This window comes from Hypanus sabinus, chromosome 7 (genome assembly GCF_030144855.1).
Source record: "Hypanus sabinus isolate sHypSab1 chromosome 7, sHypSab1.hap1, whole genome shotgun sequence".
In the NCBI taxonomy this organism is placed as follows: Eukaryota; Metazoa; Chordata; class Chondrichthyes; order Myliobatiformes; family Dasyatidae; genus Hypanus; species Hypanus sabinus.
In genome coordinates this window covers 71288381-71311198 of record NC_082712.1, presented here as the reverse complement: position 1 = coordinate 71311198, position 22818 = coordinate 71288381, and the positions used below count along the sequence as shown (strand labels likewise).

The following is a 22818-nucleotide window of genomic DNA, read 5'->3' as shown; positions in this document are numbered from 1 at the left end:
AGAGGCTACATACTGGCAGGGAGAGAATTACACATCTAACTCACCTTTTCACAAGACTGCTCACTAGTGGAGGACGCTGAAAGTGAGAGTGACAAGCTCTACCCACTACACTACCACACTAGATGTATCACAACAGCCACTTTGACACCACATGTAAGAGTACCACATGTGCAATACATTCTTGTATCCAAATAGTAATTGAAACACAGTCAAATAGCTTTACCTAGTGCTTTGAAGAGCTCTTGGAGGCTTTAGGATTACATGTCTGTATCCAAAGAAATCACAACAGAATAGGTAAAAAGTTTATCAGGAATACAATATAGCATTCCTCAGGGGTAGGCATCTTTCTCCTTCTGATAAGTCTTTTATGTTAAGTATAACAAACAGACATAATATAGTAAGAGAGATGGTCTTAAAATAAAAGGTTTAAACCATAATAGTATAACACCATCATTAACAATAAACAAAGCACATTATATAAAATCTTAAGAACCATATTCTATAAATTTAACTTAAGTTAAAAACTAAATTTGCAACCTCCAAACAGATAAGTGAAAAAAATGTTTATCAACTCATCTTTCTGTGGGATTGTATTTATTCTGAACAGGCACATCACAAACCCCCTCAAGATGAGGCCAGAAACATGTATACCTGTACATTGCATTAGTGATCAGGTTTTGGGAAAGGAGAGGAGCACAGCCCCTGTTCTTCACACTTCCAGGGTTAAGGATGAAGCAGAAGAAGAGGCGAAGAGGTGAGTATGAGGTAGAGAACAACAAAGTAATCACTCAGATGAGAGATAACCTATAACAGCACAGGTCAGGTATAAGAGTTAACAGAGTCTTAGGAGTGGAACCATAATACAAAAAACAGGGGTAAATCTTCCATACTTGCAGTCTTCAATGTCTTAACAAAAAAAGAGCATGGTAAAAGCAATAATTCTAATCGTTAAGGAAAAAGTGCAAAAAAAAAGCCAACTCAATTTAAAGTAGTGGTGGGTTGCCTTGGGAATGTTGGAATGGCCTTACATAATCAATTTACCACACCTGCATTGGTGCGGTTAGTTTTGTTTGTCTTATTGGAGATGGTCTTGGCACTGTTCCTTTATTATGGATCAGACATACTTTAAAATTTGCAATGAATTGCTTCCAGTCAGTCAACTCGTAAGGCCACCAGTACAGCATAGATAATTTTGCATGAGTGTCTTGTCCACCCCAATGATTGTGTCCAAAACCTTGGTAGGCTTCTCAAATTAGTGCTTCCCGCTTCTGGGGAAGGATGTATTTGCTTCTTACACTTTTTTAGGGCAGCATACCCAAAACTTCCCTTTACCAACAGTTTTTTTTATCTGTATCATGTTGGACTTCTTTAGAATTGAGTTTAGTAGTAGTTAGAACAATTCCTATAATATGATCTGAGTTATTTTTCATTTATTACTTAGTTACTACCATAAGGAGGAGCTAAAGATGGCACCAGATAGAGACTTCTTCGACTTCATCTGCAAAAGAGTTTAAACTCTTCTCCCTAAGTTCTCTTCTTTCCTTCTCAAGGTGGCTCTGGTCCTGCTGGAGTCTGTGATCTACATCTACATTCAAACTGCTGTTCTTCACAGTGGTGGGTTCGCGTACTCAGAGCTCGCCGAGTGGCCAAACATGTTTGATGTCTCCAGACAGCCTGCAGGAGTTCACACAGTTTGGGATTTTGATGGACTCTAGATCATGATCTCTTTGAGGGCTTTGACGAAGCTTGCATGGTGTGCGGTGTGGGGGGTGGGGGGGAGTGCAGATGCTCTCTGCTGAAACAAGGAGGGAAGGGGAAGGGGAGGGTTGATGATTTGCTGCTGCTTGTGCATGGGGGGGGGGTCTTTGGGGTTCTAATTTTCTTCTGTCATTCATTCTTTGGGGTTTTTCTGTTTTGTGCATGTCTGCAGAGAGTAAGAATTTCAAGTTGTATGTTGAATACATTCTCTGATATTAAATAGAACCATTGAACCATTGAACTCTGGCCTCCCTTACCATAGTAAGGTCCACCCATCAACTTGTTTTGATTGTTCATCGGTTAATCTATTACCATAGGTGTGCAAGTCACCTGTAGCATGTGCTGGGATGTGCAATACTTGTTCTAATGGTCTAGCCAGTGATAACTCATAAATATTCTTCCATATGGACAAATGTGGATATAGTTTACATCTGTCTGTTCTTTTGGTAGCTGACCAGATAGGTAGATCTCTTTCTACTGTATTCCTATTATAATTCAAGTCAGTACATATCAAGACTGGTTCTGTTGTATTCACTTGTTTAGACATAATTCTGGTGCTTTAGCCTCTACAAATTGAGCTGTGTGATTCCTTAAAGGATACACTTGGTACTAAAGTGGTTCAAATGCAGCTTCTGATAAAAGACTTTGTTTTATAATCAAGAGCAGGGATTATAATTGAGTGGATCCATATTTCTGGATTTCCATTGCTGATCCATCACAGTACCATATTTGGGAATAGTGCTCTAAAGGATGTTGTGCTATATTGGGTCATAGAGAAGATGGTTCCACATCTTTCATGACAGGTAAGGATTGTAAGTCATTGCTCTCGGGAATATATTCCCACTTTAAGGTAGCATTTTGTGTAAGTGTTTGCCATTTTCCTTATCTAATTATGGCAGCGCTATGTTCATTTGTTAGTAATTTACCATTATTTTTCAAAACCACAAACTCTGTTTGTGTAATAACTGGTTTGTCGCCTTACAGTGGTCTTAATCCAATAAGTGTTTGGAATACCACAGTAAGACGTTGTTCTAAGGCAGTAAATTTCTGTTTGCTGGAGTGAATTTATATGAGGCACAACATATCTGGGCTTGTGTTTCTTCTTTCTCATTATAACAGATGGCAATGCACTTTTTGGAGAAACACAAATTTGCAGAACAAGAGATTTTGTTAGGTCTCATGTCAGGAGCTTTGTTGCTTACTGAACTGCAATTTCTCTAGTGCCTCATATCTTCTGGGAGAAAAACAAAAAGCTTTGTACTTTTACAGTTTACATCTGTTGCATAATGCTTCTAGGAATTGAGCATATTCAGGTATGAAAGCTCTAGCATAATTCAATAAGCCTAGAGATAATTTTAGAGTGTTTGAATGTCCTACTTGAGCAACTTTTTGTCTAAGTACAGGGATTAAGCCACATCCCTGATTGGTAATTATCACATCTAGAAAATTAACTTTTGTACGATGGAGCTGAGATTTTTTTAATATTAGTTACATAGCCACTGTCTGTCACCTTCAAGAAGTGAGTGTGACCTGAAACCATTGGCCAGATATATGCAAGATTTATTCTTTTATGAATCAATCACTGCAGTATTTGTTGTAATGACTATTGCTGCATCAAAACAGCAGGGACGGATTTTGCCAAAACTCTGAATTTTGGTGTATGGAAAAACAAGAGTAGGTATGCCAGTATCCTATTTGTCAGATAGAACATTTTGAATAGAATTGTTGTTGGTATTCTCCTGTGCAGTTTTTTATTACATTAACATAGCTTTCCCTTTCTTTACATTCTGTTTCCCCTGAGCTGTAGGGGAAGGAATGGATAATTGGGATTGGCCCCGTAGCTTTGTATATTTAGAGGGTGAAGGATGAGGTGGGCCTCATTTGGCACTTACTCATTGTCGTACTCTTCTCCATAATATTGATGGGGCCCTCGAATATTCCTTCTGTCTCAGATGATGTATCTTGGTGTAAGACTTTCTTCCACAAAGAAAGTGGGAGGAGGTAAAGGTCATCACCTGTACCTACTGTCCAAACATTTTGATTGCAATTGAGCGTCTCTTCCTAAGGTAAGTGCTCTGCTATATCACCAAGGTCCTGCCAAATCACCAGGTTACCAATCAGGTACTGGAATAGGCAGAGAAGTGGCAGACGTGATTAATCTCGGCAAGTGTGAGATGCTGCACTCTGGGAGGTCAAATGGAAGGAATGTTAGACCTGTAACAGCATTGAGGTACAGAAGGATCTTGGTGTATCAGGTCCATAGTTCATTAAAAGTAATTATGCAAGTGAAAACAGTGATAAAGAAGGCATAGGACATGCCTTTGTTAATTGGGCTGCTGAATATAAGAGCAAGGAAGTTGTGCTGCGGCTCTATAAAACTTTAGTCAGATCACAGTTGGAATGGAGTGAAATATAAGAAGGGTGAGAAATATTGGAGGTAGCGTGAAAATGGTTTGTCAAGATTTTGCCTTGATTAGATAGTATGAGCTACAAGAAAAGTTTGGACAAGCTTGGGTTGTTCTCCCTAGAGTGTCAAAGGCTGAGTGGACACCTGATGGAAGTTTTTTTTTAATTATGAGAGGCAGAGATAAGTTGGACAGTGAGAATCTTTTCCCCAGGGTGGAAGTGTCAAACTTCAGAGGACATGATTTTAAGTTTAGAGAGGGGAACTTTATAAGCAACCTGAGGAGACATGCAGAGAGGTGTGGGTGCCTGAAAGAGATTTCACTGTCAGGTTGCTCTAAACTGCTTTGCAGTCTGCCCGTGGAAGCAGGCAGTGTGGGGGTGTTTAAGAGACTTTTAGATAAACACATGCATGTGAAGGGAATAGTGGGATGTGGATGACACACAGGAAGAGAGCATTTTGTATAAGTTGGCATCAGGATCAGCACAGGATTGGAGGCCTGTGACTAGTGAAGTGCTGCAGGGATCGGTGCTGGGTCTGTTATTGTTTGTCATCTATCTCAACGATCTGGATGATAATGTGGTTAACTGGATCAGCAAATATGCAGATAACACCAAGACTGGGTGTGCGGAGAACAGTGAGGAAGACTATCAAAGCTTGTAGCGGGATCTGCATCAGCTGGAAAAATTAGCTGAAAAAAATGCAAATGGGATTTAATGCAGACAAGTGTGAGGTGTTGCACTTCAGGAGGACCAATCAGGGCAGGTTTTACACAGTGAGTGGAAAGGCTCTGAGGAGTGCTGTAGAACAGAGGCATCTTGGGAATATGTCCAGAATTCATTGGAAGTGATGTCACAGGTAGATAGGATCATAAAGAAAGCTTTCAGCACATTGGCCTTCAAAGATCGAAGTACTGAGTACAGGAGTTGGGATATTGTGTTGAAGTTCTATAAGACATTGGTGAGGTTTTGTGCAGTTTTGGTCACCAACCTAGAGGAAAGTTGTAAATAAGACTGAAAGTGTACAGAGAAAATTTAACAAGGGTGTTTCCAGGACCTGAGTTATAAAGAAAGATTGAATAGTCTAGAACTTTATTCGGTAGAATATAGAAGATTGAGGGGAGATTATGAGGGGTATAGATAGGGTAAATGCAAGCAGGCTTTTTGCACTGAGACTGCAAGTAGATTCATGAGTTAAATGTGAAATGTTTAACAGGAATGTGAGGGGAAACTTCTTCACTCAGGGTGGTGAGAGTCGGCGATGAGCTGCCATTGCAAGTTGTTGATACAATTTAGATTTTAACATTTAATAGAAGTTTGAATAGGTTCCTGGATGGGAGAAGTAGGATGGGCTGTGGTTCAGGTGCATGCCAATGGGATTAGGCCATTTAAATAGTCAGGCACAGACGAGATGTACCAAAGGATTTGCTGCTGTGCTGTAGTTTTCCATGACATCATGGGCTGAATGGCCTGTCCAGTGCTATGTTCTATGTTCTATGAATCATTCATGTCCTAAGCCTTTGCTTTTAGACTGATTAATTAAAGGTAGAGAGAAAGGGAGAGACTATAACACAAAATAATACCTTTTCTCTCTCTTGGCTCAAGGTGCACCTACCATTAAGGCAGTTTATATTTAACATGCATCCAGACTTGGGAAACAAGGTGGGAGTAATCCATAACTGCTTCAGAACTGATGTTAAGTGGAATCTCCTTTTATCAGATCTATAAATTGAAAAGCCTATTCTTATTAGAGAGAAAAAATGGGGTAATGCTTGGCATTTCTCATACACATTAGGATATTTATCATGTTTGTGTACTGTAGGTTACTGGTTCAAAAAAGAATAGAAACTAATTAAAATTAAGTGAGTCTTCTTACCATACATTATCATGCAGCACTTTCTCTCAAATGAATTTTAATGATATGTCGGAGCTTTCTTATAAGGCCTGTTGCATTTGCTAATCAGCCTGATTCTTTTATAGTGTCTTTTCTTCTTGAATTTAGTAAGAATTTGGATTGACTTCACGGCTCCACTTTGACATAATATTGCCATTAATCCATTTGATCTTTTGTTGTTAATCATTCTCCCCAGCTAAGGAAGCATCAGTAGGCACTTATATGCTGAATTAATTGGCATTCTCCGTCTATTTTGAACCTTTCTTTTCCATTGATCCTCTAGGGTAATCCATTACAAATTCAGTTGTGTAGCTGTAATGGCACTTTGTTTAGTTCTGGTGCTAATGTCATCTGTTTTAAATTGTCTGTGAATTACCACTTACATTATTTAAACGTTGCTATGATCCTTCCTGTAGTTAATAAACACAGAGAGAAAAAATACCCTAGGTGAAGAAATGATGTTGAATGCCAAAATATTTTTCAACTGAAACTCACTTTCAGCTGTGTATAAAAAAGTGTAATCACAGGAGATTCTGCAGATGCTGGATATCCAGAGCAAACACACACAAAATGCTAGTGGAACTCAACAGGTCAGGCAGCATCTATGGAGAGGAATAAACACTGGATGTTTCAGGCTGAGATCCATTATCAGGACTTTAGAGGTTAAGCAATTGTTCTACCGTACAAAACAGTCAATGACCATACAAATCATTTTTCAGAATGCATGGCATTCTCTGCAATAGACACACAGGAGACATCAGCTGCTGGAAAATGGAACAACATGCTGGAGGAATGCCGGAGGAATTCAATAATTCAGGCAGCATCTGTCAAGGGAAATGGACAGACTGAGACCTTTCATCTGAACTGAAAAGCAGTGGGAAGATAGTGAATGTAAAAAGGGAAGGTGTGGAGCAAGTGCTGGTAAAGGATAAGTGAGGAAGGGTAATAGACAGATGGAAATGATAAGAGTAATAAGTCAAGGAAAGCTGGGGGAGGTATAATGCATACAATATTAGCTGATCCAAGTTTAACAATTATGGCATAACACTAACTGCTCTCTTTGCATTGCTTCTTGGTGTAAGACCCCTCAATTCTACTTTGCCCTCTGTGACTGATCTATTTTTGCTGTCCTCTTTCCCATTCCCTTCCCATCACTCTTCATTCCCTTACTGAGTGAAAATCCATCTTGGCTTCGATGGAGTGCTTTAGTTATGAAGAGGGACAGAATAGCAATGCACACAAAGTGCTAGAGGAACTCGGCAGACCACAAAAGGCTGCATCTATGAAAAAGGGTAAACAGTCGATGTTTTGGGACGAGACCCTTCATCGGGACTGGAGAAAAACGATGACAAGTCAAGGTAAGAAGGTGGGGAGAGAGGAGGAAGAAATTCAAGATTGTGGATGATGAGTGAAACTGGGAGGAGGGTGAAGAGCTGAGAAGTCAATTGGTGAAAATGATAAGGGTCTGGAGAAGGGGGAATCTCATAGGAGAGGACAGAAGGCTATGGAAGAAAGGGAAGGGGGAGGAGCAGCAGAGGGAAGTGATAGACAAGTAAGGAGATAAAGTGAGAGAGGGAAATAGGAATGGGGAATGGTGAAGATGGGTGGGGGGGTACTACCAGAAGTTCAAGAAATTGATATTTATGGCAACAGGTTGGAGGCTACCCAGATAGAATATAAGGTGTTGCTCCTCCAACCTGAGTGTGGCCTCATTGCAGCAGTCGAAGAGACCATAGACCAGGGGTCGGCAACCCGCGGCTCTGGAGCCGCATGCGTATCTTTCATCTCTGTGCTGTGGCTCCCTGTGGCTTTGGAAAATAAATGATGAGTATTTAATTGAAATGTATTTTATGTTAATTTGTTAGTTTTTGAAATGTAATTCTAAATTTGAAGATTATGGTGATCTTGTACAATCTAAATAAAACGTGTTTTTTGTCGCTATTAATATACATCACCACTGCCAATGCCTGACACCCGCCAGTGCGCGATTTCTTTAATTTTTTTGATCCAAGGTAGGCTAACTATGGAGAATTCTAAAATAAGAAATGTGACTGAAGAAAACAGAACGTTTAATGATTCGTGGGCAGACTCATTTGCTTTCACTGTTGACGAGACTGGTTTACCGGTATGCTTAATATGCAATGAGCAACTAGCAAACAACAAAAAGACAAAAGTCGCAAGACATTTCCAGAATAAACACGAAGCATTTGCTCAAAAATATCCGTCTGGAGATGGGAGAAAAAAAGCTGTTTTGGAACTGATGCGGAAGGTTGATCTGACAAAAATCATTTCAAGAAGTGTCTGGAAAATCAACGACATCTGCTAGTTTTGTTGCCGCTCAGGAAGTAGTCAGGCACGGGAAGCAGTTTACAGATGGTGAATATATAAAAGAATCTTTCATTAAGATTTCAGAACATCTATTCATGGACTTTAAAAACAAGAGTGAAATTGTACAGAAAATCAGGGATATGCCCCTCTCTGCAAAGACTGTCAAAGACAGAACCATAAAAATGGCAGAAGACATCACAAGACAGTAAATTAAAGACATCAATTCAGCTGTGGCCTACTCGATTGCCTGTGACAAGTCTAAAAAGAAAGGTGATATTGAACAAATAGCGCTGTTCTGCCAGTATGTAAACTCTGCCGGGCCACAGGAAGAAATGATGGAGTTGATACCTCTAAAAGGCCAAACACGGGTGGAGGACATCTGTGAGGCTGTCTTGAATTGTTTAAGAGCCAAAGTAATAAAGACCACACACCTGGTGTCAGTAGCTACTGATGGGGCACCAAGTATGACAGGAGTGCACAAGGGATTTGTGGCTTTACTGCAGAAGTCGCTGGACAGAAAGCTGCTGACTTTTCACTGCATCTTGCACCAAGAGGCACTGTGCACTCAAACATTTCCTCTGGAATGCACAGAAGTAATGGATGTTGTCATTCAGATTGTCAATAAAATAACGGCAAAACGTTTAAATCACTGTCAATTCCGTTTGTTACTGGATGAGCTGGAAAGCACATATTCTGATCTCCTGCTGCACAACAAAGTCTGGTGGCTGTCCAGAGGGGAGGTGCTGAAATGCTTTGTCGCGTGTCTGGAAGAAGTGAAAACTTTCCTGGGCAGCAAAGGTCTCACCTTTCCTGAGCTGGAACAGCCAGAGTGCCTGTAAAAGCTACACTTCATGGTAGACATGACAGCGCACCTGAACACGCTGACCACAGCTCTTCAGGGGAAAGGACGCACAGCCCTGCACATGTTGGAGGACGTTTTGGCATTCGAGCGCAAGTTGACAGTGCTTGCCAGAGATTTGCAGAAAGGCACATTGTCTCACTTCCCCAATTTGAGAGAGTTCAAACAAGCTCACGACATGATAAATTCGGAGTATTTACATTCTGCAATCATCGCAATGCAAACATCGTTTAGGAAATGCTTCTCTTAGTTCAGAGAGGTAAAAAAAGCATTATCCTTCCCGGTCACTCCCCTAAGCATCGATCCATCCCTACTGAATACGACTGCATTGGCAGGTGTGAGTCAACCTGATCTTGAGATGGAACTGGCCGACATAGCCGACAAAGACATATGGGTGTCCAAGTTTAGACGCTTGACAGCAGACGTTGAAGATGTTGCCCGTCAGAAGGCCGTTCTTGCTCAGAATCACAAATGGAGTGATATTGAAAACCTCCCCAAACCGGACAAACTTGTGTTTGAAACATGGAATGCTATCCTCGACACTTATGTAAACATTAAGAAGTATGCGCTTGGAGTCCTGTCAATCTTTGGATCCACATATGTATGTGAGCAGGTGTTCTCCAACATGAACTTTATTAAAAACAAACATCGCACACGCCTCACAGATGACAGCTTGCGATCCTGTGTAAAGATGAAGGTGACGTCATACAGCCCTGATGTGCAGACGCTGTGCGCTGAGGTCCAGGAGCAGAAATCCCATTAACCAAGTATGATAAATATTTTAATTGCCTATTATTTTATGTATATTCATATGTTTTCATTGTTCAGTGAAATAGTCGTTTTATTTTTCAGGTTGACAGCTGGCTGACGTTATTTTTGGTTTGCTGCTGGCGGACAATTTAAGTTCAGTGTTTTTCATAAATACAAGAAGGACTCAAATAGACATTGAATATTTTACTTAAAAGTAACCTTCAACCCAACGTCTTTTTTTTCAGAGTTCAAAATTTTTTTGTTGCATGCAGAAATGTAATTTTGTTTTCTCTGCAGGAGTTCATCGATTTCATAAATGCAACACATTATAGTTTGTTTATACATAGCATAAAGGCAAAAAAACATTGTATACAGTGTTATTTCATTTTAAATGTCAAACGGGTTTTGTGGCTCCCAGTGTTTTCTTTTCTGTGGGGAACAGGTCCAAATGGCTCTTTCAGTGGTAAAGGTTGCCTACCCCTGCCATAGACTGACATGTGGAATGGGAATGGAAGTGGAATTAAAATGGGTGGCCGCCAGGAGATCCCACTTTTTCTGGCGGATGGAGTGTAAGTGCTCTGCAAAACAGTCTCCCAATCTATGTTGGGTCTCACTGATATACAGGAGGCCGCATGGGAAGCACCAACAGTCTCACAGCTGAAATGTCACCTCACCTGTAAGGACTGGTGCTTGGATTTCCAACATCTGCAGATTTTCTCTTGATAGAGTCTGGATAAACTGTTTTTATTTTCCTTGGACTGGCGAAGTCTGAGGGAATCCTGGTAGAGGTATATAAAATTATGAGAGTGATAGATGGGGTTGGTAGTACAAAATAATTCTCCGATGTACAGTAGATAAAATCAGTCAGCATATTTTAGATTGAGGGGTAAGAGCCATGAATGAGATCTAAGGAAGAGGAATCCGGACGAAATTTAACAAGTATTGAAACAAATACTTGAATTAGAATTGGCACATGCACCAATGTGCCAAGAGAAAAAAATTGTGAAAAACAATAGAAGTAAGCAAATAGCATTCAGAACTGAAATGTTTATGAAGGCACAAAGCCAGGCATCACTACAGCTGAAGAAGGCCACCACCTCAGTTATTTTCAGAGCTGAATAAACATAGTGGAACAATGAGCAGAACCAGGCAGAACCCGCTGGTCCCTTGACTCTGGTCCTGGCACCCTGACCTTTTCAAACTGGTCCAGCAACTGAATCATCCAAACAATTGCCCAAATCATTTTTATAAATAAAACATAATTTGGTTTAACTTTATTGGCTCCCCATTCCTGCTCTACACAAAGTGCTCAATGATTAACAGTATGCAGTTGAATTAAAACTAAGCAAAACAAAAAGTAGCACAGATCTCTGTTTTGCACATTCTTTTCTTCATATCAAAATCATTGATTTAATTCATTTATTACACCTACTTGTTCAGCTTCCCAATCTCCCAGCAGGGTCCTTGCTATGTTTTGAAACTCTAAAACATCAAGGTAATTGGGAGCCTGGGAGAATGTGTACATTTTGTTTTTCCTTTAAGTGAGGTGCACATATATAACGTAGTGGCATGATAATGTATGCCATTCACATATTTTTAGATATATTAGGTAAACAACAAAGAATGTTTACTCAAATATTACTGAAGTATTAAATACACAATACCCCTACCTGATTAGCTAGAAATTCCAACTCAATATAGAATGCATCTTAATTTATATATACACATTTAATATTGCAATTACTATACAGACATCCACAAGCCAGGTATTTTAAGTTGTCCCATTCAGGCTTAAAGATATAATTGCTGTGGAGGATTTCTTATTCTTGTGAGATGACACCTTTCCTGACAAAGGAAAGGTGAGAGATGTGGCTGTAAAACAATTCCGGATTCTATGGCCATCTCTCTGGTGGTTGTAGGAGTTGATTCTGGGACAGTAGGAAGTGGTACTGGCAGCCCTTAGACACATTTGTTCATGACTTGTTGGAATCCTGAACATGGCAAGCTGCTTGATCAGCTGATCCATCCCAGGCTACAGGCAAAGTTTCGAGCCAACGCTTTCATTTGGACCACACCTAGATGTCCAGTTTGTAGCTCCTCTAACACTTGGTACGACAACTCTCAATCCCTACATAAGCAGATCCCATTCAGGGCAAGTTCATCCTGGTGCTGGTAAAAATAAGGGAAATAGAATTTCTGCTGCCCTTTCCAGCTATCTTGAGTTGATATATAGACTTGAGATGGTGTGAAGTCTTTCCTGATTACTTGTTGGATCATTTCTACAGTAATAGGAAGACTTTTGATTTGTATAGGGATGAAGGCATCAACAGGAGGGTCCCCTTTTTTTAAATATTTCAGATATTTCCTTTTCCAAGGGTAAACAGCTCAATCCAACAGTATTTCCAAGATTAGTTGTCCTCTTGAATTTGATCTTATAATTGTATCCTCCAAAAAACAGAGCCCATCTCTGTATTTGTGCTGCTGCTGTTAGTGAAATACATTTCTGTGGTCTGAAAATGGACACTTATGGTTGATGAACAGTAATGAGGGTAAACTCTCTCCCATACAAACTGAAACATTTTACACTCCAAACCAGACTCAAGGCCTCTCTGTTAATCTGTGCATATTTTTTCTGTGCAGCAGTAATGGAGCATGATGCAAGGGCTATGGGGTTTTCATTTCCATCATTCATAACAATTTGTGACATGACAGCATCAGTACCAAAGGGTGAGACATTTCATTGGTGAGGTCGATCAGAATGTGTGAGTACAGTGTCTGATGTCACCATTTCCCTTACCTTTTGGAAAGCCACCTCACACTGCTTTGTCCATTGCCATTTCTTCCTGAACAAAAGTAATGAATTCAAGGGCTGGAGCACAGTTGCCAGGCTTGGCAGGAAATTATTATAGTAATTGACAAATCCTAAGCAGGACCACAATTGTGACATGTCTATTGGCCTTGGGCCACTTGGGGCCACTGCTTAAATTTTCTCATCACACTTGTGTATTCCTTGGGCATCAATGGTGTAACCACAGTGAATGATGCTTGGGAGCTTACACTCATTGTAATGTGCTCTGAGCATATAATCCTCTAATATTTTTAGCATTGTCTTGAGATTTTGAAAATGTTCCTTTTCATCCCACCAGGAGCAATGATGTCAGCCAGGTAACACTGAATTCCTCGACAGCCTTGCAGCACCTGGTCCAAAGCTTTCTGCCAAAGTGCAGGTACATATGCTAATCCAAAGGTAAGCCTATTTTAGTGATAAAGCCCTTGCTGAGTGAATAAATTCTTCTTGGGCTTCTAGCTGGGTACAGCTATTGATCTTAATGTTTTGATGACAAACTCTGCCATCTTCATCAAGGATGACACTTATACCCACTTCCTCTGTCCCTCCTGACTGGTTAATCCTCATCCAATCAGGTTTCCGCTGTCCTACTTCGTTCACTATTGAATTCCAGTTTTTACTTAGAGTGAGAACTTTGGCTTTGTTCAAATTTTCTTTCTCCATTTTTATTTCAATGGCTTCCTTTACCGAGCGGTCTCAAAAGCTATTGATACGGAACAGTAGTTTTGTGCCATTGAAGTCAATCCTATGGCCGTTGTGAATGCAAAATTCTGCTACCACTGATTCCTCCAGCTAATCCAAACAGATACACCTCCTGTGCTCCCAGGCATCATTCAGGGAAAGCCATTCACATAGGAGTTTCCTTTTCTCCAGCGTAAGTTTTTAGTTGGATATCTGCACGTCTCAGTATCTTTGAGATGCATTTTAATTAATTTGCTGCTCACTTCTGGTAAAGCTATATTGCTTGTGTATTGTTAGTTTTATATTATAAATCAACTATTGCCAGCGCCAAGCATGATAGTCTGCCACTGCTTTTCACCTGGATTCAGTTGTTGCTAGCACTCACTGTGATAAAGTCTGCTGTTCTTCCACACCTAGGTTCAGTAATTCACAGCACACACCCTGACAGTCCTCTCATCATGAACATATTTTTCAAGTAACATTATGCAAATTAGTGCTCTTTCTGAAACTGCTTCTTAATTTTTAATTGTTTTCTCTTCCCTGTACAATCCATGTATTTTTGTATGCCCAATATGCTCTTTGTATGTGTCCTATTTTGTTACATTTTCTGCAAGTTTCATCTTCAAACCTGCACTGGTCTGGTGTATGTGAGCCCGTACCACAATGGTAACAAAATCTGTTCAGCCAGGCCAGTTTCTGTTCAGTTGTTGCAATTATGTTCATGCTTACTTTCATTCCAGACAGCAGCTCAACTGGATTTTTGTCTGTCATTTTCATTGATACAGCAATTTCAACTGCTTTTTAAAATGCAAGTTGTGCTTCAGTTAGGAGAGGTTTTGAATGCTTTGCTGTAAGATTTCATAAACTAAATTATTTCTCAGTACAACATAAGTCCATTAATGAAGAAGAATGCTCAGATAATCTCTTCAGTTCTGCCATGTAAGCTGATTTGGACTCCCCTTCTTTTTGATTCTGTTTGTGGAACCTAAATCATTCTTCAATCAACAATGGTTGTGTTGCCTTAAATCATTCATTTAGTTTATTATATTTTCACTTTAGTAATTCATTTGTAATCATTCTCTAGTTAAAGTTAAGGTTGTTAAAAGTAAATTCGTTGTCTGTGATATATCGTGGCATGTGATGATGTTTCGCTGCGTCTTGTGGGAAAATACCGGTTTGGAGAAACGGGAAGGAGGGGGCTTATGTGTGTGCAGGATCAGTGCGAGAAAAGTTTTCTTTCTACACACTAGAAAAATCATAGAAGCAACGCCGTAAGTTCATAAGATAATCAATATGTTGAAGTAAAAATATTAACGCTGATTCTGTTAAAAGTAATAACGGTTGATAAAGTTTATATTCTTTGTTATTTAAAGAATTGCGGATAGTTTGTGTTGAAGTGTATTTAAAGCCAATTGATGGCGTAGGTAGATTCTGACTGTATGTTGCACTTTAATGTAATATAGTTGTTGTAGTTTTACTTTTGCAAGTATTTATGATGTAAATGTGATGCCAAGAAGGAAACAAATACTGTATATATTTTGTATTGTTTTATCAACAGTTTTCACCATACGTTAATGTGGAAGAGTGAACAGTAAATGGTTAATCTTACTGGGACTGCGCCTCTTTGACTGGTTTATACTTGGTGTTTAGTTCTTACACCTGTTTTACACCTGTGCGTGAACACTACAATGGTTTTGATTCTAAATGTCCTTGCATTACTTTCACAATATCAGCCAAGTTCATTTCAGTTGGTTTGGTTGGAGAAGTCAAACTCCTAACCAAACTGCATGCTCCTCTACCCAATGTACTCAGCAAAACTGGTACTTGTTTCTCATTGGCTATTTCATTTGTTTCAAAATACTGTCCAATTCACTCACTATGCAACAGCCAGTTATCCCTTTTGCAATTAAATGCATCTATCTTTATAATATAGCCAGCCATTTCTGTTCATTTTTTTTCATTTATGATTATTATCACACATTACTTACTGCTTATGAACCCTTGAATTTGTCTGCCTTCTGCCATTTTAAAAAAATTGAACACCTTGCTTCACACTATATAAAAATTCAAACATCTCACTAGACTTCAACAGGTAGGTAGTTGTATCAGGTTTATTTAAAACTTACTCATCAACACTATTATGCTTTGTAACTCCAATACTTAAAAGTAATTGAAAGAAAAACTCATGAGCTCAAGAGAACATATAAGTTTTGTTATTGGTTAAAATGAGGTACACACATATAACCTGGTGGTGTGACAGACAGACAGACAGACATACTTTATTGATCCATATGATGACATATGCCATTCATGTACTGCTACATATAATCCAAAATTAATTATGTAAACATCAATGTTTAATTTAATAATATATTTATAAATTTACCCAAATATTACTGAAATATTAAATACACATCAATCCTGAAAGCCTTGTTGGCCCATATCTTTAGCCTATGTATTGCTCCAGCATCTAATTTAGATGGCAATCCCATTTAACTGCAAGAAGCCAGCTTAATTTTCTTCATTCCTGGTGGTTTGCAGAGCCTCAGTCCTTGGAAATGTACTTCCATTGTATACATTACTAAATTGTAAAGTGGGTTCAACAATGGCTGCCTGTTATATCATGCTTAAAGCAAAAGCACTGTCAGTTATTTCTGGAACACTGTCATGAGTAGTGCTTTTGCAAAACAGCATAGAACCAAGAGCAACCAAACACTTGTGTTGTCAAGTTTGCAGTTGGAAAATGTTTAAATTCACAGCACCAGTGCTGCCACAGAGTTCTGATAGAAATGATTAATCATCATTTGGCCTTGGTGAACGTTTTACTGTCATCCCATCACAGTTATCCTCACACAACTACGCCCACCCACTCCTCCCCTATTATCTAACACCCACCCATGCCAATATATTCCAGGAGACTGAGTCATTGTTCTAAACTTTGGGACACAGAATATCTGATACTCCTGTGCATAACATCCAGCTTCAAACCCACATAACATGCTATCTTTAGTGAATAGGAAGGAGGAACTAAGTAACTGGTGTAGGCTACTCAGCACTTTGGGCCTAATCTGTCATTTCCTAAAGTTATGGCTACTCTGTAATTTAATCTGTCTCCAATGACTTTGGACATACTTGGTCAGTAAAAATCTGTTAATAATTAAAATAATTATTTATGAATTTTATTGCCCAGTATTATACACACTATACACTCAGTGGCCACTTTATTAGGTATACCTGTACACCTGCACATGAACGCAAATATCTAATCAGCCAACCATGTGGCAGCAACCAGATTTCAAGTTCAAGTTTATTGTTATTCAACTGTATCCACGTATACCGACAAACAAAATAACATTCCTCTGGACCAATGTGCATAGCACAGTACATATAATTCACATACAACACATAAAGTAATATTACCTCAAAAATTAACATATAATAAAATATATTCCAGAAGAGTGATAATTAGCACAAGGTGTATTTACAACACAAGTTAAAAAGTTATCAGTACAACTCCACCCATGCTTCATATGTGATAAGGCCTTGGGGGTGACATGGAGTTCAGTTGTCCCACTGCCTATGGGAAAAAGTTGTTTCCCATCCTAATGGTCCTTGTCATAATACTACAGTAACTCCATAGATGGAGTAGTTTGAGTATCTTAGAAACTGCTGATTTCCCAGAATTTTAATGCACAACAGTCTCAAGAGTTTACATAGAATAGTGCAAAGAAAAAAACATCCAGTGAGAGGCAGCTCTGTGGACAAACTGCCTTGTTAATGACAGCGGAGAATGGTGGACTGGTTCATGTTTACAGGAAAGTGACAGTAACGCAATTAACACATGTTACAACAGTGGTGTGCAGAAGGGCATCTCTGAGAACACAACATGTTGAAACTTGAACTGGATGTACTACGGCAGCAGAAGACAACAAACATGTACTCATTAGCCATTTTATTAGGTTCCTGCTGTATAATCACTCTGGGCACTGCTCACTACTTCCCTTCTTCTCTTTATACTGGCTTAGGCCCCTCTCCAATCCTGATGCAGTGTTTGACCTGAAACATTAACGATTGCTTTCTCCCTCACAAATGCTGCTTTGTTCGTTGCTCTGGGTTCCAGCATCTACAGTTCTCTTGTGTTTCCTATATCCAATGAGAGTTCATTGGAAATTGGATAACACATGGTACTGAAACTCAAAGAACATCGGCAGATGCTAGAAATCTAAAGCAAAGCCAGAAAACAGTAGTAACGCTCAGCAGCTCAGAAGCATCTGGGGAAGGAGAGATAGTTAATATTTCAGCTTGATTCATTCAAATTATGTTTCTCTTTCCTTGGACTTTACCTGAAGATAAATTATTTAGTATACCTCTTCTCTGACACTGGAATAAGTTGTTTTATGGAAAATTTGGAATAAAGTGATTGTTACGGAGAGCACTTGGTAAACACATACCTTACACACAAACACACACACTTACAGACACACAAACATTGCCTTGTCATTTTGCTGCTACGCTGAATGTGCACACTTCAATGGTATATTCTCATAATGGGTCCTTAACTGAGATCCAGTTGCCTTTAAGCTGCCTCCCCACCATACACAGCAGAATATTCCATTTCTTTAGCAATCGGGTGTATATACTGTATGTATTCTGCATTTGAGATAGATACTTCTGTTGATTTTGCAATATGATTGTAACTATATTATGGGGTGTATCATATTCTAATTCATGTGTAGTCTAAAGTTAACTTTGTTGGTAATTAAAGATGGTATGCCTTAGTGTCTAAAAAAGTTCTTCACCTTCTGATGAATCCTGAAGAAGGGTCTCAGCCCAAAATGTTGACTGTTTCTTCCCATCCTTACATGCTGCCTGACCCACTGAGCTCCTCTGTGTGTAATGCTCTAGATTTCCAGAATCTGTAGCAGCTCTTGTGTAAAACCAGCCAAGATTTGTGAAACAATACAACTCAGGATGCATTTGAACTTTTATTTCATTAAGTAACTCTAATACTTCTGTAATATAAAAGACCACAATTAGCTCAAGCTCTCATTCCAAATGCAGCTCACCATGGTTTCAGACTCATTCTCACAGGTTGATTAGCCTTGTCTATAGTTACTTCATAAACAAGGCCTATCCTTCCCTTGCACCATCTTTTTTAAAATAGTACAAATGAATGCAGCTGGTTGCAATACACTTCCCTGCCTAAGTTACTTCCTGAAAGACCATACATACAATCCTAGTTAGCTCAATTTCTCCCATGTCATCGGTTTCTACTGAAGAGTTGTGGTGGTGAGGAGCTCTGACCTTCTCAGTACCTAAAGTTGTTCCTACGGTACAGACCTATGATAGACACTGAAACTGCATTACCTTAGTAGAGAGAATAGATGATGTGAATAGTGTCCTTGGGCAAGTGTTATTTGGGAACTGAATCTACAGACAGCCTCTTCAACCTGCAGATTCATTTTTGAAGTTTTTTTTGTGAAGACTTTAGTAAGCTGAGTAGAAGTTTTGTCAAATTTTATTTAAACAGGAAGAAGTCTGCAGATGCTGGAAGTCCAAAGCAACACATCAAAAGTGTTGGAGGAACTTCACAGCCCAGGCAGCATCTTTGGAAAAGAGTAAACAGTCAGTATTTTGGACCAAGACCCCTCTTCAGGACAGAGGAGCAAGGGAGAAGATGCTGGAACAAAAAGGTGAGGGAAAGGATAGCTGGAAGGTGATAGGTGAAGCCAGGTGGGTAGGAATGGTAAAGGGCTGGAGAAGAATGAATCTGATAAGAAGAAAGAATCTGGAGAGTGGACAATTGGAGAGACAGAAGGAGAAGGACCCAAGGGGAAATATAGGCAGGTGCGAAGAAGTGAAAGGTAAGAGTAGGGAATAGAAGGGAGGAAATTTGTTCATCAGAAGGATAAACTGATATCCATGCCATCAGGTTGGAGGGTACCCAGATGGAATATATGGTGTTGCTCTTCCACCCTGAGGGTGGCCTCATCTTGGCATAAGAAGAGACCATGGATCAACACATTGGAATGGGAGTGAGAGTTAAAATATTTGGCCACTGGGAAGTCTCCTTGTAGTGGATGGTATGGAGGTGTTCGACAAAGCAGTTCCCCAATTTACAATGGGTCTCACCAGTGTAAAAGAGACCACATCAGGAGCATCAGGCACAAATTCACAGGTGAAGAGTTGCCTCACCTGGAAGGACTGTTTGGGGCCATGAAGGGAGGTGTCTGGGCAGTTTGCAGGGATAAGTGCCTGGAGGGAGATTAGTGGGGAGGGACAAATGGACAAGGGGATGGTGGAGCAAGCGGTCCCTGCGGAAAGTGGGAGGGGGAGGTAAAAGTAAGTATAGTGGTACGACCCCTCTGGAGATGGCGGAACTTTCAGAGGATAATGTTTTGGATGCAGAGGCTGATGGGAAGGTAGATAAGGACAAGATAGATTCTATCACTATTACGGTGGCTGGAAGATGGGGTGAGTGCAGATGTATGGGACATGGAGGAGACATGAGTGAGGGTAGCTTCAATAGTGGAAGGAAGGAAACCCCATTCCTTAAAGAAGAAGGACATCTCTTATGTCCAGGAATGGAAAACCGTATCTTGGGAACAGATGCGGCAGAGGGAAGAAATGGAGAAAGTGGAATAGCATTTTTACAGGAGATAGCGTGGGAAGAAGTATAATCAAGATAACCATAGGAATAAGTAGGTTTATAAAAGATGGTAGTTGACAGTTTGTCTCCAGAGATGGAGACAGATAGAGAGTGCTTCTGGTTAAGATGGTGCTACTAATCGTGTGTGACCGTTTCATTCAATAGATAAAATACAACTAAAAACATCACTAAAAATACTTTTTCTGTGGCAAATTGTGTTAAATTATCACTGTAAACAGTGATAGGTGAGGAATGGTAAGGTGAGTTTAGGGGATGAGTCAAGATGATGTGTTGCAGAATCGTTGCAGATGGAGTTCCAATGCATGTGCAGTTGGCCTGGGTGTGAGTTTGGGTTGCTCTGAGTGCTGAAAGGAGTTGGGGTCCGGGCAGAGAAGTTCCAATGCTTGTTCACCTGGCCTGGGTGAGAGGTTGGTTTGCACTGAGAGCCAAGCTGATCTGAAGAGCTTGAGAGTGACTTCATGTTGGCTGAGGGAAACTGGGTCCTGAATGAGTTGCTGGGTGGCATGATCTAGGCCCAGGGCCTTTCACAGCAGCAGTCCCTAGGTTCTACTGTGAGGTACAATGCGCAGTTTAGACACTTTCACGTCCGGCTCAGATTGGAGGTGAAAGCCGATTTCACCATGTCTCCACAATCTTCACTCCTCTCTTCAGGATGCCTTTCGTTGTTCCATTGTTGGGTCAATTAAATACCGGCCCAGACAGACTGAAGAGACAGACTGTCGGTCAGGACAAGAGCCGATTTCACTTGTTCTTCATGATGGTCATATCCATGGAACTGAGGCTACAAAGACTGCCACAGATGTTGGGTTCTATGCCGTTAATCTGATGAACTGATAAGCGAGGCTTTGGGCCTTCTCTGGGATGCTCTGGGATTTGGATCTGAGGACTCAATTTTGTTTCAGAATGCTATTGCTCGTTTCAATTGCCTGCATGATTTATATTTTTTTCTTTCTCTTTGGCATCTAGTGTTCCTTTTTTATTTTTATTTTTATTCTTTTTTTTCTTTAATTGGGTTCTTTTGGGTTTCTTGCTTTGTGGCTACTTGTGAGCAAGCAAATCTCAAGGTTGTAACAGCATTCTGTCTGGCTGTATCACTGCCTGCTGTGCGAACTATACTTCCCTCAATCACAGGACACTGCAGAGAGTGGTGTGGACAGCCCAGCACATCTGTGGATGTGAACTTCACACTATTTACAGCAATAGGTGCATAAAAAGGGCCGGAAAGATCATTGGGGCCCAAGTCACCTTAACCACAAACTGTTCTAGCTGCTTCCTTCCAGAAAATGGTAGCATTAAAACCAGGGGCCAACAGGCTCTGGAACAGTTTCTTCCACCAGGCCATCAGACTGATTAATTCATGCTGACACATTTGTATTTCTAAGTTATATTGACTGTTTTGTTATATATATTACTGTACATACTATTTATTACAAATTATTATAATTTGCACGTTGTGCATTCACATAGAGATGTAATGTAAAAATTTTTACTCCTCTTGTAGGTGAAGGTTGTAAGAAATAAAGTCAATTCAATTCAATTTATGTATTCTTTAATAATAAAAGAATCATCAAGTCAATTAAAATGTTGCCCACAAAGTAAGCTGAAAAGTTTTCCATCTTTCCAGGCAGGGTGGATGCTGCATACCAAGACAGGTTGTGGAAAAACAGGACATGGAGTCTAGAGAGGCAGACCAAACGGCCATGATGCATGAGCTAGGATTGGAAAATAACACTGATACTGATCCAGATTTTGAATGCTTTATGTCCAGTGTACCTCATCTGATATAATGCAATCTGAGTTAAATAAACTGTTCAGAGTCATGGGTTTTGTCAAAGGCCAAAGCAGAATTACTGGGTTCAAGACCGGAAGGATGGAATCTGTTGTCACTGGGCACAAAAAATCCATGAAGGATTTCAAAATTTGATGTTTCCCAAAATATTTCATGCCAAGATTAAAGAAGCCATTTGTTGGTCCATAAATCAAATGGATCATCAATGACCGACACTTTGAAAACTTGTGGGACCGGGGGAAGTTGCATGGAAGGCATTCAAGGATGTTGATGAAAATTTTCTTGGCAACCACAGAGTACCAAACTTGTTGACAACATGCTTCAAACATGCAAAACCATGAAGTGCAGCATGTCGCTAAAGATTTATTTTCTGCATGCATTCCCATTTAGACTTCTCTGCAAACCTTGGCACTGTCAGTGACAAGCAAGGTGAAAGATTTCACCAGGATATTACAGTCATGAAGAAAATGATATCAGGGCAACTGGAAGCCATCGATGCTGGCTGATTATTATTGGACCTTCGGAGAGAAGCCTCAGACACTGAGTACAAATGAAAATCACCAACAAGATAATTTTAGGTTAGTTGATCTATTGCAACAACTCAGTACTATAATGCACTTAAACACATTATATTCAATAAAAGTTAGTGTCTTATTTCTCCATATTCCTATGTGAAACAAGTAGTCTGAGATTATATTTGTGTTCAGCTTCAAGCGGTCTATCATAAACAAAAAAAAATTCTGAGGAAACAACAGTTGAAAAAGAATGTTGTTTTCTGATGTAAGCATCCTTGAACTTATCATTACACAGCCCTTTGTTTTGGGCTCTTAACCACATT

The 22818-nt window shown here is 39.8% G+C and overlaps 1 long non-coding RNA gene across 2 annotated transcripts in view; it reads left to right on the top strand.

The window, feature by feature from the left end:
- LOC132396344 (uncharacterized) overlaps positions 1-22511 on the top strand; it is a 35593-nt gene extending 13082 nt beyond the window's left edge. Inside the window, exons 2-3 of one of the 2 annotated variants that reach the window (XR_009512958.1) lie at positions 13139-13239; positions 21816-22511. This is a non-coding gene — a long non-coding RNA (uncharacterized LOC132396344). Of the gene's footprint in view, positions 1-607; positions 755-1550; positions 1670-13138; positions 13240-21815 lie in introns of those variants that run through there. The other variant, XR_009512957.1, reaches the window with a different exon arrangement.
- The last annotated feature ends 307 nt before the right edge of the window (positions 22512-22818 follow it).